The 16,609-nt window shown below is 39.5% G+C and overlaps 1 non-coding gene across 1 annotated transcript; it reads right to left on the bottom strand.

The window, feature by feature from the left end:
* Nucleotides 1-1,453: 1,453 nt before the first annotated feature.
* LOC120087409 (small nucleolar RNA R71) lies at nucleotides 1,454-1,560 on the bottom strand. The gene has a single exon (XR_005484549.1). It is a non-coding gene; the product is annotated as a small nucleolar RNA R71 (small nucleolar RNA).
* Between the last annotated feature and the right edge of the window lie 15,049 nt (nucleotides 1,561-16,609).

Here is a 16,609-nt window from a genome sequence, read left to right on the forward strand (position 1 = left end):
TGGAACTTGCTTATCTACATCTGTTCACTCTCTTAAAAGCACACATGATTAGCTAAATCCATCGAATGGGTTGAGAAGAACTAAGCTAACATGACCTAGGATCCTCATTACATGCGATCATCTTGTCTTATGTTGCGCCCAACACCCCTTTAGAGCTACTCGAGAGAGAGTCTAAAGAAAGAATCTAAGACTTGAGAGAGCTAGGTTAGAATCTACTCGAGAGAGCAAGATTAGATCTGCATAAGCAAGAGATAGGGACCTAGAGATAAGCTCTGTTTTCCAACATGCATCGCATGCACCGTAGAGATAGGCTATGATATTATGCGGTTGGCTTTTTTGTGTGTGTGTCATTTGTCATTGCATAAATAAGAATAGAGGCTTATGTGTAGGTCCTATAGACTTTATCACATATATCGTATGCGTTCTAGAACTAGAAGTCGTAGCATTGGCGTTGAGAGATGATTTTCTATTGTATGTGTGTTGCATGATCGCATAATATGAACGCAATCCTAGGAAGTGTTAGTTGGACCCCTTCTCAACCCATTCCCCGCATATTCATCGAATCTTTGTATTATTAACTTTTGTCTTAACTCCCCGCATACTTTTTATACCGCAAACAACAACCCAAAAACAATCTTGATTTATTGGTTACCACAAAGTCTTCTTAAAAATTATTACCGCATACTATTTTCCTTAGTCCTTGAGTTCAACCTTGGACTTATCAAGAAACTCAGTAGGATTTATACTTGGATTCTGCTGAGAAAACTTGTTGCACAACGCATTTCCCATCACCGCAATTCCTTTCATCAAATCACCACATAAAATAATGCATCATGTTTTTGGCGCCGTTGCTTGGGACTTCGGCAATTCAGTGTGCTAATGGTAATTTTTCTGATTACTTTGCAGCTTTCAATCTCTGACGAACTACGGCATAGAGATTGAAAGAATGTTTCGATGAAGGCTGATAGACAACCGCCAAAAATAAAAACAAGATAGAGTTCCAAGAATGGCGAAACAACTGGAAGAAAGGGCCCCAAATGCAAATAATATAATGGCCATCCCCATCCTTCTAGTGAATGACTGCAATAGACCCCTTCGGGACTATGTGTCACCCAACCTCTACAATTTCTCCCCAAGAATCATGAGGCCAACGCTAGACGGATTGAGGTTTGAAATGAAATTGGTTATGTTGCAAATGATCCAGACTGCTGGACAGTTTGGAGGGAGGCGTGGCAAAGACCCGCACGCCCACCTCCGGAGCTTCATAGAAATTTGCAAAACTTTTGTGTTCCTGAATATCTCTACCGAAGAAGTTCGACTAACTCTGTTTCCATCTTCTTTGTGTGATTAGGCACGAAAATGGGCATATTCTCTCGAATCGGGGGAGATCACTTCTTGGGAACAAGTAGTAGAGAAGTTTATGAAGAAATATTTCCCACCAACCGAGAATGCCAAGAGAAGGAAATTAATAACAAATTTTGAACAAGAAACTGACGAATCGCTCAGTGATGCTTGAGCGAGGTTTAAGAGGCTGGTAAGAGACTGTCCACATAACGGCTTACCAGACTGCTTGCAGATGGAGATTTTTTTATCAAGGACTAAACCCTACTTTGCAGACTACTGCCAATGCAGCAGCAGCTGGTGTTCTGCTTGAGAAAACATATGAGGAAGCCAAAAATATACTTGATCGCATTTCCAAAAATCACGAGGACTGGCGAGAAAGCGATCAAAGATTAAGAATTAAAGATAGTGACATTAACAACAGGGCCATCGCATCCTTTCAGAACCAAATGACTACGATGATAAGTTTGATACAAGGCATTGCAATTAATAGCACGAGAGTGAAAAAAGGGCAGGTCAACGCAATTGCTCAAACGACCACAAGTTGTGTCATCTGTGGAGACGCTCATTCGATGGAAGAATGCCTAGGAAATCCGTAGTCAGTATGCTTCATAAAGAATAATCCCTATTCCGACACATACAACCCCAGGTGGAGAAACAACCCAAATTTCGCGTGGAAAAATCAACAACAAAGCTTTCAACCAGTGGCGCAAAAAGAAAGGCCACCCAGATTTTTCCCGCGAACCAATGGTCCAACACATAACCAAGCCAGCAGTTCGCAGACACCACAATCTTCGTCCTTAGAGAGCTTGCTAAAACAATGCATTGAGAAGAACGAATCAGTGCTTCAGAATCAAGCAACGTCCATCCGAAATCTCGAAATTTAGCTGGGACAAATTGCAGGCGACCTAAAAAATAGAAAGCAAGGAGCTTTGCAGAGCTCAACTAAGCTTCCTCGCAACGCTGGGGGTATAGGAAAGGAACAATGCTTAGCAGTCTCCTTGCTAAGTGACAAAATGACTGCGAAAGTAGGGGAGGAACCCATCACGACCAACTTGAATGCGGTGACAACCGAGGACCAATTGACTTATAATTCGGCAAAGCCCGAGAAGATGAACCCTGAAGTTGCGTTCACCCTTGAGCCTTTAGAACACGAAATAGAAGAAGTCCAGCTACCACCATTCCCGTAAACATTGAAAAAGAAAACTATCGCGATAGTGGCAGTAGCGTAAAATTCTATGATCCCACAAAAAATGTGCGACCCAGGAATCTTCACGATACCATGCTCCATTGGAGGGGTCTACAGTGGCAAAACACTATGCGATCTTGGGGCGAGTATAAACATAATGCCACTATCAATCTTCAAACGATTGAATATGGGAAAACTCACGCCCACGACGGAGACTCTCTTACTTGCGGACAAATCTCGAATACATCATGAAGAGAGTTGAAAGATGCCGAAATCTCAATTGATAAATTCATCTTGCCGGCAGACTTCATCATTTTGGATTATAAAGCAGAAAAAGATGCGCCCATCATATTGGGACGACCATTCCTCTCGACCAGTTGCGCTCAAATTGATGTGCGCAAGGGAGAGATTATGATGAACATTAATGGGGAAAAGCTCTGGATTAAGGCAGTAAAAAAGTCCAGCTTGTACCACAAAATAAGCAGTCCCTGCATTACTATGAAACTCAAACACATCAGGGACGCATTCCTTTTCAAATATCCTTTTTATACCACTGCTTCATGAACTTTTATCATATGTCTTTTAATTGCTATCATATCTTTGTCTTTATGTCTAAAAAAAAAAAAAAAAAATGTGATTGTGCTGAACGATTGCAGTAAACGATTTTGTTAACTCTACTTTTTTAATATTATTTGAACCTCTCAATGTTTTTTTTCCAAACGATCAAGGTAAACGATTACGGAGGCGCTTCAAGAAGACGCAACTACTTAATTTCATCACCGCAATCCAAAGAAAGTAGATCTCCGCAAAGCAGGATGCGTCAGCAAATAATGCAGGCGACAACGAAAATTTGGGGGTTGTATCTTTCCTTGACTTTATTCTAAATTTCGCACCATCACATCACATATTAATTTTGAGAGTTTTATCACCGCATCCTCTTTGGTTACCGCAATCATTTAACATTGATCAATTTAATAAGTCATCGCATGATTTCTTTTTGCCAATTATGATTTCAATGATGAAGCGCATGCTTCTATTTTTTCGTATACACTAGAGTCAATTTAATTTTAGGACAGTCACCTTATGAAATATTTCTAGAAGTTAGTGGGTTGCTAGCTTTCTTTCAAACTGACTCTTTATGAAACTTCCTAAGAACATTGCATGACTTCTTTCAATCTATTGACGACGAGGACATTGCCGCATTTTAAATTTGGGGGTGCGGTATTCATTTTTCGACCTTGCTATTTTTAGCCTTAGATAAAAAATCATAACGTTGCGATCGGATCCTACTCATAGTTGGATGTCCACATGACACACGTGGGGGCAAGCCAAAACGAAGGTAGGAATCGTGATCAACGCATAAAAAATGATCGCAACTCCGCTGCCAAGTAAGTATGAGTTTAATCTGAGAAAGAGTGCCTTGCTGTAGTTGAATGTCCGCATGACACACGTGAGTGCAAGCCAAAACGAAGGCGAGGCACTTGGATCAGCGCAAGGTCAGGGAAAAAATAAATAATGTTTAAAAATCATTTAACACCTCAGTGAAAAGGTTTTTTTTTTTTTTTTTTGAAAAAAATCATTCGATGTCCTGGAATTTAGTAAAGTCTTTTTTAAGATTAAAGTTGCGGTCCCTAAATTTTAGAAATATTGTAAGAAGAGACCTAAATAAGATTAGGGAAATTTTGGTTTATAGGATTTGAATGAGGCATCCCTGAGAAATCTAGGAAAAGAGATTGCGGTCGACTTTCTAAAGGAAATTTTTAGCTTATGCTTGAGGATAAGCATTGTTTAGATTTGAGGGTGTGATAACGGGTAGAAATGCATGTTATTACAATGTTAAGTTATTAAACAATGCAGGGTTGCATTGATAAAATATATAAGATTGCCTCCAAAAAGCATTAAGTTCATAATATTGTGGTCGCATGCATTCATCACATGAAAACAGTTTAACTTATGCATTTTTATGTAGAATATGCATTGACGCAAGGCGAAAAATGTGATCAGAAGAAATCAACGGTCGAGTGCAGCGTTACTGTAAGGCTTTGTGGTGATTTTTGCTCGAAAATATCTACTCAAAAAGGTCACCGCATAGAGCTGGCGAAACTTGGTGGGCGCATCTGGGTGAAAAGCATAATAAATCACGATGTGACAAAAAGCTGATGACGATCGATTCCGAATTAAGTTGACAAGCCGCTAACGAACTACTGTAGCAAGAACACTCAACTTTTCGGTGATAAATATTTGGCGCATCAGATAGAGAATTAATGCCATCCCATCAGTGCAATCATAAGAGAGAAGAAGCCTTTCACCCATAAGCTCTATAAATACCAAGGGCAACCTTCAGTGAAGGGGTTGTCTAGTTCGTCGAGTTCGGACAGTTAGATAATTTTCCCTTAGATAGAAGTAGCCTTGTTGATAGTTTTTCTTTTACTTCGAAGGCGGAGCGAGAGAAAGGAAGAGACGTCGAAAGATCACTCTAGTCAGGTCGAGAGAGAACATAGAGGCGTGGAAAAGCAAAAAGAAGTCCGACTCTCGCGAGAGCGAGACTATCTTTTGAGCAGAGTAGTGAAGAGCAGTGTAAAAGCCTTGGGAAGCAAGAGATTGCAATCAGGCTCTTTATTCTCATTTCGCATTATTATTTTGTATTCCAATTCTATATCTATAAATGGAACTTGCTTATTGTTGGGCGACAGATTGGAAGTTAATTTTACTCGACAACCAAAATCTCGTGGACGCGTTATGCGATACATGTTCATAAGATATGCGTTGATAGTCATGAGTCGATGGTCATGCGTTGGAATGAAAATGCACCAACAATGTATGCGATGACCATGTGTCCTCCCACAAGTTTTCTTGTGTTCATGCCAAGTATAACATGAACGCAAGTTTCTCCGGTAATCCGAAGTCCAACACAAAGATTTGTAGCTAGGTGTTTGCGGTGATGTGCATGTGACAGTTTAAATAAAAGAATGAAGGGGATGTTGTTACGTTAATCCTACTCCTACTCCGATCTAACAGAAACCACAATGAGAATATGCATGAAAGGCAGAGATGAGAGAAATCTTGACATGAAATAAATGTGTGGGAAAATTGATAAAATGCAGAGATGATTTCATTGCAACGCTTAAGAGTGACCGCAAGGGCAACCTTAGTCAGCGTCAGACTATGCGATCATGTTACAACCATACACGGCAAGTCATTTCCCAATGCAAATGCGGTGCTTCTAAGTCTAGGACGCATGTGTTGAATGCAAAGTGTCCATAGAGCTTATTCCTAAGTCTCTACTCTTGTCCTATGCGATGATACAAAATGCATGAAAGCAAGGTGACCGCATACAATCGTATCCTATCTCTAGGATGCATGCGATGTGTTAATAACAAATAGTGCTCATTCTTAAACGCCTATCTCTTGTATTATGTATTCTAATTTGACTCTCCCGATCCTAGATTCTGACCTGACCTTCCCAAGCCTAGATCCTGTCCTTAGACTACCCTCCCGAGTATCCCTAATGGACGAATGAAACATACATAATACAAGAAAACTGCATAAACTTCACTGACCTAAGATTGTTACTATCCCTAGTGAACAATGCATACCTTGCTTAATGCGTCCAACCACTTACCCTCTCGGACAGTTGATTATTGCTGACTTCACTCATAGACAAGCAATGCGTTAGCCTATAGACAGACATTGCAGTAGCTTCACACTAAGCAAATAAGATTACTCACATACTCGCGCAATGCACATCTCTCGGTGGGTTGATACATGCTTCATATTCCTAATCCACATGACTAAGTATGCGATATCCAAGCAATCCCACTAAGTGTTGAAATGAAAGTAAAGATGCTAAGCAAGAAGATAGAGATGGAGTCGAAGGAATAGAAAAATGCATTGAAAACACATTGTATTAATTTCTTAATTCAAAATGTCATACAATACAATATAGGGAAAGAAAGGAAAAAGAAATGACCGGCTGGAAGTAAAACTTTGCTTTTAGCGGATGTGCGTCAAGGCTACCGGTGGTGCCATGGATGGGCGGAGGAGCTGACTCTCTCGAGATCTAGCTCCGGTCATCACTCGGAATGGATGAAGGAGGTGAAGAACTCTCAGCCATCTTCTCATGCAGTTTATCTGGATCACGAGGAAAGTCCCCGGTTCACAAGGATCCTCGCCTAGATGGTTTGAATTTTAGCTTGTCGGCTTCTATTTGTAAAGTTTGGATCGCTGACAGCATTAATTGGACTGCTCTGAGTCTGACATTCAACGCGTTAGTCCTTTCTGAACCTTTACCACCAACGGCGCTGTAGGCGAAATGTCATCATCAGCTTTGGATTTTCTCGAGGTTGATGCGTTGATGCGTTCATTCCACCGACCTTGCGTTGATCCCATTAGAATGCGTTGTCACGTAGCCGCAATCATTCAATGGCTGCATTCTCTTTGACTGCAATCGCTTGACAAATACAACTCTATGCGATGGACGAATATGACTTATTACTGTAACATCCATGCGTTCATCGATGCGTTTGCCTTTGCAATGGAGTGTTCTCCGCATGTGGTCGTCTATGTGGTGGTCCGATTTTTGCGTTTGCATTCATTTCCTGCATTAGCTACAAAAATAGAACATTGAATGCATAATTAACGCAAATTAACGGGTTAGTTGAGATTCGTTATATTGATCAACACAAACTCTTTTTCTCGTGAATTCTTAGCACAATTGCCGCATTTTCTGCTTAACAACCTTCATGATTCTAAGAAAAAGGCCTAAGAAGACATGCATTTTTGCATGTCATCACAGCCCAAACTTGAAATCATGCTTGTCCGCAATAAATGTTAAACCCAAGACTTTCAAAATTTGAAGAAGCTAATAAAAGTAAAGAATGCCTTGCATTGATTAGTTAGAGGATGCGGTGAATTATACGTACCATCATAGAAACATCGCAAAACAACACAATCGGTAAAGAAAGAATTTCAAAAGGATAAGGCATACAAGATAACAAGAAAAGACCTTAGACGGAACAACACATGTGCTCATGCGTTGGAATCCACGCGATTGAAGCCATGCGCTGACGGGTGAAAGGAATTCTTCCGTTGAACTACGAACCGAGGAGACTTATTGTTGCACATACAAGAGCAAACGTACCACAACCAAGGAAGCAGCCATATATCCAAAATAACAATAAGAATAAAAATAACCTCAACTAAAAAAAAAAAAAGGTAAAGATATAGTAGAAGACGTCCTTGGAAAAATAGGAGTGTTGTCACCGCGAGGAGTCTTCCATGCAGGAGATGGCTCTCAACTGCTTGGGTCAAGTTGCCTTGACCATTGGAACTTCTGATAATTGTTGGGCGCATGCGGCTGTCATGTGCATAGAATTACCTTCAACTCTTTTGCGATTGATTGCCCTTCTACCTTGGGTTTAACATTGGCTTTCAGCACATCGCCTACACTTCAATATTGTTTGCAACCTGGTCGCACAAGTTGCAATACACCAAGATAAAAAGTTTCCTCGCAGAGACACAAAACTTAACAAACACTTAGCTGCCAAGTCCCCGGCAACGGTGCCAAAAACTTGGTGGGCGGCAGATTGGAAGTTAATTTTACTCGAAAACCAAAATCCCGTGGACATGTTATACGATGCATGTTGCTAAGATATGCATTGATAGTCATGCGTCGATAGTCATGCGTTGGACTGAAAATATACCAACAATATATGCGATGACCATGCATCCTGCCATAAGATTTCTTGCGTTCACGCCAAGTATAACATGAACACAAATTTCTCGGGTAATCCGATGTCCAACACAGGGACTTGTAGCTAGGTGTTTGTGGTGATGTGCATGCAGCGGTTTAAATAAAAGAATGAAAGGGATGTTGCTACGTTAATCATACTCCTACTCCTCTCTAACAGACAATGCAATGAGAATATGCATGAAAGGTAGAGATGCGACAAACCTTGACATGAAATAAATGTGTGGGAAAATAGATAAAATGCAGAGATGATATCATTGCAACCCTTAAGAGTGACCGCAAGGGCAACCTTAGTCAGCGTCAGACTATGCGATCATGTTACAACCATACACGTCAAGTCATTTCCCAATGCAAATGCAGTGCTCCTAAGTCTAGGACGCATGTGTTGAATGCAAAGTGTCCATAGAGCTTATTCCTAAGTATCTACTCTTGTTCTATGTGATGATGCAAAAGGCATGAAAGCATGGTGACCGCATACGATCGTATCCTATCTCTAGGATGCATGAGATGTGTTAATAACAAATAGTGCTCATTCCTAAGCGCCTATCTCTTGTATTATGTGTTCTAATTTGACTCTCCCGAGCCTAGATTCTGACTTGACCTTCCCAAGCCTAGATCCTTTCCTTAGACTACCCTCTCGAGTATCCCTAATGGACGAATGAAGCATACATCATACAAGAAAATCGCATAAACTTCACTGACCTAAAATTGTTACTATCCCTAGTGAATAATGCATACCTTGCTTAATGCGTCCAACCACTTACCCTCGAGCAGCAGTTGATTATTGCTGACTTCACTCATAGACAAGCAATGTGTTAGCCTATAGACAGACATTGCAGTAGCTTCACACTAAGCAAATAAGATTACTCACATACTCGTGCAATGCACATCTCTCGGTGGGTTGCTACATGCTTCATATTCCTAATCTACATGACTAAGTATGCGATACCCAAGCAATCCCACTAATTGTTGCAATGAAAGTAAAGATGCTAAGAAAAATGATGGAGATGAAGTCGAAGGAATAGAAAAATGCATTGAAAACACATTGTATTAATTTCTTAATTCAAAATGTCATACAATACAATATAGGAAAAGAAAGGAAAAAGAAATGACCGGCTAGAAGCAAAACTTTGCTTTTAGCGGATGTGCGTCAAGGCTGCCGGTGGTGCCATGGATGGGCGGAGGAGCTGACTCTCTCAAGATCTAGCTCTGATCGTCACTCGGAATTGATTAAGGATGTGAAGAAGTCTCAGCCATCTTTTCATGTAGTTTGTCTGGATCACGTGGGAAGTCCCCCGTTCACAAGGATCCTCTCCCGGATTGTTTGAATTTCAGCTTGTGAGCTTCTATTTATAGAGTTTGGATCGCCGACAACATTAATTGGACTGCTCTGGGTCTGACATTTGACTCATTAGTTCTTTTTGAACCTCTGCCACCAACGGCACAGTAGGTGAAATGTCAGCATCAGCTTTGGATTTTCTCGAAGTAGATGTGTTGATGCGTTCATTCCACCTACCTTGCGTTGATCTCATTAGAATGCATTCTCGCGTAGCCGCAATCATTCAATGGCCACATTCGCTTAACACCGCAACTCTACATGATGACCGCAATCGCTTGACGAGCACAACTCCATGTGATGGACGCATACGGCTTATTACCGCAACATCCATGTGTTGATCGATGCGTTTGCCTTTGCGATGGAGTGTTTCTCCACATGCGGTCATCTATGCGGTGGTCCGTTTTCGTGTTCGCGTTCATTTCCTACATTAGCTACAAAAATAGAACATTGAACGCATAATTAATGCAAATTAACGGGTTAGCTGAGATTCGTCATGCTGATCGATGCAAACTCTTTTTCTCATGAATTCCTAGCACAATTGCCGAATTTTTTGCTTAAGAACCCTCATGATTCTAAGAAAAAAGCCTAAGATGACATGCATTTATGCATGTCATCACTTATCTATATCTATTCACTGTCTTAAAAGCCTGCATGAGTAGTTAAATCCATCGAATAGGTTGAGAAGAACTAAGCTAACATGACTTGGGATCCTCATTACCTGCGATCATTTTGTCTTATGTTGTGCCCAACACCCCTTTAGAGCTACTCGAGAGAGAGTTTAAAGAAAGAACCTAAGGCTTGAGAGAGCTAGGTTAGAATCTAGACTCGAGAGATCAAGATTAGATCTGCATAAGCAATAGGCAGGGACTTAGAGATAAGCTCTGTTTGCTAACATGCATCACATGCACCCTCAAGATAGGTTATGATATATGCGGCGCCTTGTTTGTGTGTGTGTCATTTTTCATCGCATAAATAAGACTAGAGGCTTATGTGTAGGTTCTATAGACTTTATCGCATATATTGCATGCGTTCTAGAACTAGAAGCCGTAGCATTTGCATTGAGAGATGATTTACTATTGTATGTGTGTTGCATGATCGCATAACATGAACGCAATCCTAAGAAGTGTTAGCTGAACCCCTTCTCAACCCGTTCCCCGCATATTCGTCGCATCTTTCGTATTATCAACTCTTTTCTTAACTTCGCCAATTACTTTTTATACCGCAAACAACAACCTAAAAACAATCTTGATTTATTTGTTACTGCAAAGTCTTCTTAAAAATTATTACCGCATACTGTTTTCCTTAGTCCCTGAGTTCGACCCTGGACTTACCAGGAAACTCAGTAGAATTTATACTTGGATTTTGCTAAGAAAACTTATTGCACAACACATTTCCTATCACCGCAATTCCTTTCATAAAATCACCGCATAAAATAACGCATCACTATCCCCACGGAGGGTTGTAACATAGGATTCAGAAAACCCAGGCTTCAGTAAAATGAATAGGGTCTTATAGTTCTGTCTTGGATGTTGTCTCTGAGGCTACCGAGTGGTAGTGTCGAAGGGCGTTTGTTCGTGGAGAATTGTTTGTTGAAAAGTCTGTTCGTGAGTGCAAGCGACAGTGAGAGATTGCTGGCCAGACCATTAGAGAGACAACGAGAGATCACTATTCCATTGCTCAAAAGGGCGAGAGTTTTGGCTGGACAGCGACAACGAGAGATTTCCAACAGTGGAAATGCTTCAAGGATATGTCTCTCTCCTTTTGTATTTGTTGAAGATTGCATGTTGTAATTTGTTCTAAGATGCATAACTATTATGTATGTTTGTGAATGCTTTGTATTCTTGCACAGTGGCTTGGAAAGATCTTGCTTCCACTCATGGAAATCCTCGTATTTATTTTCCTTCAATGAAATATTCATAACCTCCCCTGGCTCTTACATTCATCGGACCACAAAGCTCTATAGGCTCTTTGGCCCTATGACCTTTTCCAGTAAAAAGCCTTTTAGTCATTTTTCCTTTAAGGCATGACTCACACATAGGTAAAGAATTTTCTTCTATCTCGCTTAGAAGTCCATTCTACACCAAACTCACAATCCTATTGAGATTGATCTGTCCTAATCTACGGTGCCAAAGATGGGCATTTTCCATAGGAGAAATTCTATGCCAGAGATGGGCATTTTCCATAGGAGAAATTCTATGTCAAAGATGGGCATTTTCCATAGGAGAAATTCTAAGTCACTTATTTGGAGTTATGGAAATCTTAAACATCTCTATTTTATGGAGGGCATTTGTTGCTAACGGTCTTAGCACATATAAATTACTTTCCAATTGAGCAGAACATATATCAACACCATTCTTAGTAATAAACACTTTATTATAAGAAAAACGACCTTCATATTTACATTCTAACAAACGGTTTACAGAAAATAAGTTCCTTTTTAAATCAGAAACAACAAATACATCATTAATAATGAGAAATTTGTTCGGTAAAATTAATCGAAGACCTACCACTTGTTGATGTTGATGCCCTAAACTCTCGTTTGGTCCTGCAGTTTGTACACACTGTATTGAACAAACGCTTGTCATGTAATAATATATATGATATTTTTCTTCACTATTGTCTATGAAATATTGGATGTTTTAATTGCTTTACCATAAACCAAGAAACTAAGATCCTTGGTTGTCGTTGTAACTTAAGAATGTATGAGGAGACATACAGGTGGATCATGCCTTAAGTAATAAACAAAATGATCTGTAATATATGGGTATAGGAGGAAAACCTTATCATCATAATGCTATGGATGCGACCCGCTTTGTAGAATAGTATAAGTGTTGTGACTTGCTACAAATGGTCTAATCCTGATCATTCATGTGGAGACATGTGAGCGAGGGTGTCTTATATAAAGGAGTTTGTATAAGACTAGACTTTGAAGCGTTATAGTCTCGTTATATAACGTCGTTCATGACAGACACTTCACATCACTAGGATGACCATAAGTAACATGACCTCAATCATGAGTGAGTTGGGAACTTTTGTCTTTGAGGAAGGTCCTTTTATTTGCACGGGTATGAGTGGCCAGATTGACGACTCCAATCTACCACTTTGAGGATTCGTATGATTTGGGAGCTGGGAACTTAGCTACGCAAGATGGGATTCACTCCTTCCTTGAAGCTGGGGTAAGTAGATAGATTACTCCCTTAAGGGCTGATTCTAGGGCTTGAACAATGTTGCGTCACACACCTTCTCATGGCCCGAGAAGAGTCCACACATAGTAGGACTATGTTGTATTGTTCATTAGAGGGATCAGTGGTACTTAAGAAGTTAGATGTAACTACAAGGGAAAAACGGTAAATTGGCCCAGTTATACTTACAAGCATATGTGAAAGGTTATCGTACTGTTGATTGGTTATATCTGATGGACACAAAAATATATCTGTGGTGAGAAGAGTGAAGCTACCGGTCTTTAGTGGAATGCCTGACTAATAACAGATGGTGGATCTTCTGGCTAAAGAGTTTAGTCAGCTATTCACATATCGTTAGAGGTTTAAGCCATAGGTTCATAAGGTCGCTTTGGTTACTCAATGGATTCAAGTTGAGAATCAGTTTTTGGGTCATTTTGAAGTGTTCAAATTGACAAGAGGGAGTTTGATTATATATGATATGATTGAATTGGTCAATTATATATGATATAGTTGACATGATGTATGAGATATATTAATTGGAGGAAAAGGATATAAATATGATTTATATCTAGTGGAGAAGAAAAAGACTATGGTTAATATGTTGCATATGATGTGATATTAAACCATAAGTTATAAATATAATATGATTATATTTATTGTTTAATTAAACAATTATGAGATAATTGTTAGTTTTTTCTCCATAACCGCACGAGATAGTGGGTGGTTACATTCAGTTTTGGTAACTGAAGGATAAAATGAAAATAGTTTTCATTTTACAAAAAACTCAGATAATTGCTACACGTTTTAGTACACTGCCATCACCTAGCAAATGAGAGCATACACAATAGCTCAAAGTTTACTAAACGATCGTGTACACGCGTGCTTTTCCTAAACGATCGCATAGTGTTTACCTAAACAATCGTCTAGAATTTTCTAAGTGATCGCACCGCGCCAGAGCGATTTATTAAACAATCTTCTAGATGATCAGCCCCATTTACTAAATGATCAAGTAGTCGTCTATACGATAGACCTAAGATATCTCCCACTTGTTTAGTCATGGTAAATGATCGTTCCTTCCTCCTTCCCTCTACCAAATCCAACAGAGCCCACAGCTCCTGGATTATCACTCCGAGAATTACGAGGTTTTCGAGTGGTTGTGTCCTCATTTGCTGCCTATTCGTGAGAAGTTCGTTCGGTGGTAGACGACAACAAGCTTTGGTGGATGATAGGCTTGACGATCTCAGTGATAGCAAGATTGGCTGGACTGACGAGAATGAATGTTCAAAGAAGAAAAGTTCTTCAACTGGTATGTCTCTCATCCCTTTGTTGTTTAATAGTTCAAAGTATGCTGTAATTTATTGTTAAATGCATAACTCGTATGTTTGATTGTGAATGTGGTATTTCTATCACAATGATTTTGGAATGATCTTACTTCCACTCAGAGGTCCTCTTTAATAAGAGCTCCTTCAATTGGTATGAGAGCCAGGTTATGATATTCCAAATTCAATGATGTATATAATAGCATTTACACTATTGGTGGATAAAAGCATGTTTGCTCTCTGTTTAAATGTTAAACAGGTTTGTGGATGTGGATTAATGGAATTTTCTGGGATGATGCCCTTGGTTTTTTAATTCTTTTACATTTAAAGTTAATTGTAAGGGCCTTTGTATTTTTGGGCATGTTAACTTGCTATCGAGTCTTTAAATTCAATGTGTTTGAGTCTCTGTGAGTCGCTCGTGATGAGGCTTCAAGGCAAGGAGTTATTGTACTTCGAGAAAGAAGAAGACCAAGCACTGGTCAGATCGTGTAAATGATCGGATACTCGGGAGCCTGTTGATGCGTGCACACTAGACGATCGTGTAGCTCATCAAGCTTAATCGCTTAGTTCCTGACTACACGATTGCGAAGTAAAATGTTTCTTTAGCTCTTGTTATACAATCGTCTAGATGATTGTACTTCATAGCAACGTAGTTGTCTAAACGATTGTTTAGACTTTCGCATTTAAAGGTTGGTGCGCTGAATGATCGAGTGTCTCATGCTTCATCGCATTGTAAATGGTACTCAATCGTAGCTAAACAATCGTGGATACCTGGCCAAGTTTACTAAACGATCAGAGAGGCTTCGCCCGGGCGGTTGAAGACCCAATTTGCCCGTGAACCGATTTGCTTGATGAAAAAAATGTAATAGATAGAATTTTAATTCTGGTTTTTTAGGCTTAATCATCCCGGTCCATTAAGTTTTTATGAATGTACTTAAATGTATGTTTGATTATATGTCATATGGTATGCCATATAGTTAAATCCCATCTTAGATTATGCATTGGTCATGCATCATCTCTAATTATAAGTGTTATGATTTAGATAGCATGGTTTAAATTACATAATAGCATGCTCATACATCATATTATATAAGAGTTATATTTATGCATGCATTAAGCATAGGCATGCATCATCTTTATATTATAAGTGATAGTATAAGGGTGTTTGGAAGCATGTTTGATGGTTCATTACAAGTGTATAAAAATTATATATAGTAATGAATGGACATTGCATGAAGCATGACACATAGGTTAAATTTATAAGTGTTATAAATACCTAGTTATGCATGGCAATATGTATTGATTTTAGTTGTTTCTTTTATAAGAGTTATAAGGAAATTAGAACTAAAATCTATAAGAAAGACATGCACGCAAACTTAGGCTTGAATCATGGTTTTAAAAGTGTTTTAAAACGTGCTGGAGATAGACCTAAGATCACGGTTCTAATAAGATTAGCAACCTAAGTTTTAATCTTTTAATCAGTTTAATAGGATTAAATTGACACAAAAGATTAAAAGTGTAGTATATCTAACTATAAGGGACATTTTGTCTAAGGTAGGTTCTATCTAGGCTGGGGTATTTAAGCTGATGAAAATGGAACATCCCTACCTGGGAACCTACCTAGAAAGGTGAATTAAATAGATTTTATGCATGCATGCAAATTTGAGGACAGTCCATTAAAGAGTTTAATGTGACTACGTGAACTTGTTTAATTTCAAAGACAATAATTGTTTTTGAGCAAATTAAACTGATTTACATTAAAATCGGTAGTTGGATGGTCTAAGTTAATGAAGCCATAGGTAGAACATTCAGTGGGAGGTACTTGGGGTATATGATACTTCATTAAAACCTCTTCACGCTCCCTATATGTTCACACCGTGAGATCTATCCTCGGCCTCGTGGCACCCTGGGAGTGTCCCCCTAAAGGATGGTGTTTGGGTATGTCAATATCAAGGTGGATGAAGAGAATGTTCATAGTAAGTAGGAGCAGGACGTGCGACAGCATATCCCACGGTCTCTCTCGTTAGGTTGGATAACATTTCTATGCATCGCCTCGAGCAACCCTGAGAGTGTCCCCCTATAGGATGGCAGTTTTGCACGATTCTTTATCTGATCTCCTGTATAGTATATGGTCGCTTTCGTCTCTTGTCCTAATTTATTTTTCCCCTATGGTGGGTGCCTTAGGGCGGCACTCTAAGGCCGAAAACGAGGGGTTACACTTACGTGAAATTGTTAAGGGTTAATAGTTCTGCACCGAACGAATGGTGACTGTTAGGTGTAGTTACAAGAGTTATTTCTGCCTAATGGTTGAGAGTGTCTCATTCCAGTGAAGAGGCATCTGATCACCCCACCGGTGACGTTTATCCTGCCTTACTAGGGCATGATTGCGAAATAGAAGTCTTTTCAAATAGGGTACTTGGAAACTATTTTGCTAAAACTAAAATTGGTGTAAAAATTTGGTATTGCATAAACTTATTAAGTTTGTCCTTT

Source organism: Benincasa hispida, chromosome 9 (genome assembly GCF_027475165.1).
Source record: "Benincasa hispida cultivar pf3 chromosome 9, pf3_genome.v1.1, whole genome shotgun sequence".
NCBI classification, from domain to species: Eukaryota; Viridiplantae; Streptophyta; class Magnoliopsida; order Cucurbitales; family Cucurbitaceae; genus Benincasa; species Benincasa hispida.